The following is a 2445-nucleotide window of genomic DNA, read 5'->3' as shown; positions in this document are numbered from 1 at the left end:
CACCGCCCGCGAACCACACGATTTCCGTGCTGAAAACCGAGAGGCAGAGGACAGAGGTAGAAGCTGAGCGGCCACGGAGAACCCGGTGTTCGCCTGGTAGAAGCGTATCGTGTACTGGCGGCCCTGCCGGGCGTAGCATAAGTCAGCAGAGACCGTGGCATAGATCGGAACGGGGAATCGGGTGGTGGTTGCCGGCTGGTGGTGGTAGAACTCACCTCCTCGGCCAGAGGAGTAACCTCGACGCGATCGTCTCGGATCGGCCGCCACCTTCTACCCCCTGAATTCGCCGTCACTTTCAGCATCCCTTCCATCGGCCATAGCCACTCCTACCAACCGACCTGGCCGACCAATCGTGCAACCAGCATGGCGCTACACAGCCCAACCCGCGTTGGTCGCGGAGATACCATCGTGCGCGTTAAACGATTACACCTATTCCATCGGTGATCGCCGCTCTTTGTCTAGCGTACAGGCCACTCCTACGCACAGCAGGTGCTCTCTGTCGCGCTCAAGGACGCGAAGCTGAGAATTTCGTTGGATCTAGTCGATGTCGTTTGTAATATTCCAAAGAGCACTGCTCGTTATGTTCGACGCTTCGGCCTGTTATCCGCGCTCGCGATCGCGCCACAGTGGTTTGGTCACTCGATCGTGAGTTGTGGCTATTCCTTAAGAAATTTATTTCGGTTAAGGTTCGATCGGGATTAAGAAGTTTGAAGCTTGCAAGTGGATTTGACTGCACATTTCCAAGGCAAATTTTGATTAGACTCTATCTTTTATATTTTTCATGATTATTGTGTACGTATGATCGTATGTATTCGAGGATCGAATGGTTGATCTTGATGGAATTGATCAGTTTGGATTTTGAATAGTTTGGAGCTATAGACACATATTGATTGAAGATTTTCGAATTTTCTATTTTGGTATCCACACATTCTCCATCAAGTTAAGGATCAAAGTTTAGAATGAAGCGCAAAAGTAAGATTTTTATTAAATGTAGCTGTTTGATAATGTTTACGAATTTATTTTACGCTTATACAAGTTTGGTACAATTTCTCTCGGATGTTGCAATCTTATCTTAGATTTCCAAATTCTATTTCTGAATTAAAAGGATAAATACATAGAATTATTGTAATTCGATTGTTTGAGCCTAATGACGTTATTATATATATGGTTATGGTGTGAAATGATCCGACGGAATGCAAAATGCAATTCCATTTTTCACGTAAACGGCTAAATTATGCAATATTCCTGTCAGATTAATTGCATAATTTATTCCAATGTTTTTCATATATAAAACATAATTAAAAGTAGCTTTATTTATTATTTAAATGAAATATTTAGGTTGAAGAAAAATCTAGCAGGATATGTGCCGGATTTTTCATTCCATTTACAAGTTTGTAAGAATTGTGATTTACATTCCCGGCAAAAAGTTCGTCACGAAAAACAAATATTACGTCAATATTCATTCATATACTCCAGATATTCAGACATTAAAAAATACCCATTAATTTTCCATCGTGGCTTCGTAACTCCAAATACAGGTTAAGTATAGGTATCTATTAAATATTAATTTTTCCAACTCAAAATACCTATCGAAACACTTTTTATCGATATTTACCACAATATTAGATACCTATTCGTTCACTAATAATTATCTGACTAATAAAGTTAGCCTATGTTTCTTTTTTTCACAAAATTATCAATTCATCAAAAATTTACGATTCTTCTTTAACAAAAATTGCTTCTTCTAACTTTTCTTTATTCCAATCGTCTTGCAATAATAATCGTTTACAATTATTTATTTGCCTCAATTCCGCAGTGCGAGTCCACGAAAAGGTCAATTCATCCAAAATTTTCCTAATCTTCCGATATAGATACTTAACAAAAATTCCTTTTTCTGATCTGACCATTCTCTTCCTTAATACTCCAATCGTCTTTCAACGATAATCGATTATCGCCAAACATTTTTCCCAGCGATTCTTCACGCGCGTGCAATTGTTCCTAACACACAGTCCTTATCAGAAGAGGATTCTCTTCGTGAGTGTAATCAGATCGTGAGACAGGAGCGATATCGAGCAATTTCGAGTCGTGTAACCGTGGTCCGTGGCATGTCATCGATATCAGGGTGACATTAAGCTCGAACCGATCGCGTCGCGATCACTGGGCACACGTTGCGCACATTTTTCAGCAATTGCGGCCGATATCACGGTGGGCTTCACCGAAAACAGATTGCGAATAGGTCGAAACGTCTCGGTGACATGCGATTCGACGGTCTATTTTATCTTCGTCGTTTTAGATCGCACGATATCCGGTCGCAGGCTGGTCCCTCTGTGTTATTGGGAGAAAATGTTCGATGCCCGGCATGGGGAAAACGATTCTGAAACGCGCTTTGTATTATCCCATCACGTGTCTAAATCGAAGTTGCATGTGTGGAACACATACGGGATT

This window comes from Bombus impatiens, unplaced genomic scaffold (genome assembly GCF_000188095.3).
Source record: "Bombus impatiens unplaced genomic scaffold, BIMP_2.2 scf_0672, whole genome shotgun sequence".
NCBI lineage: Eukaryota > Metazoa > Arthropoda > Insecta > Hymenoptera > Apidae > Bombus > Bombus impatiens.
Note: the sequence above shows the minus strand (reverse complement) of the source record.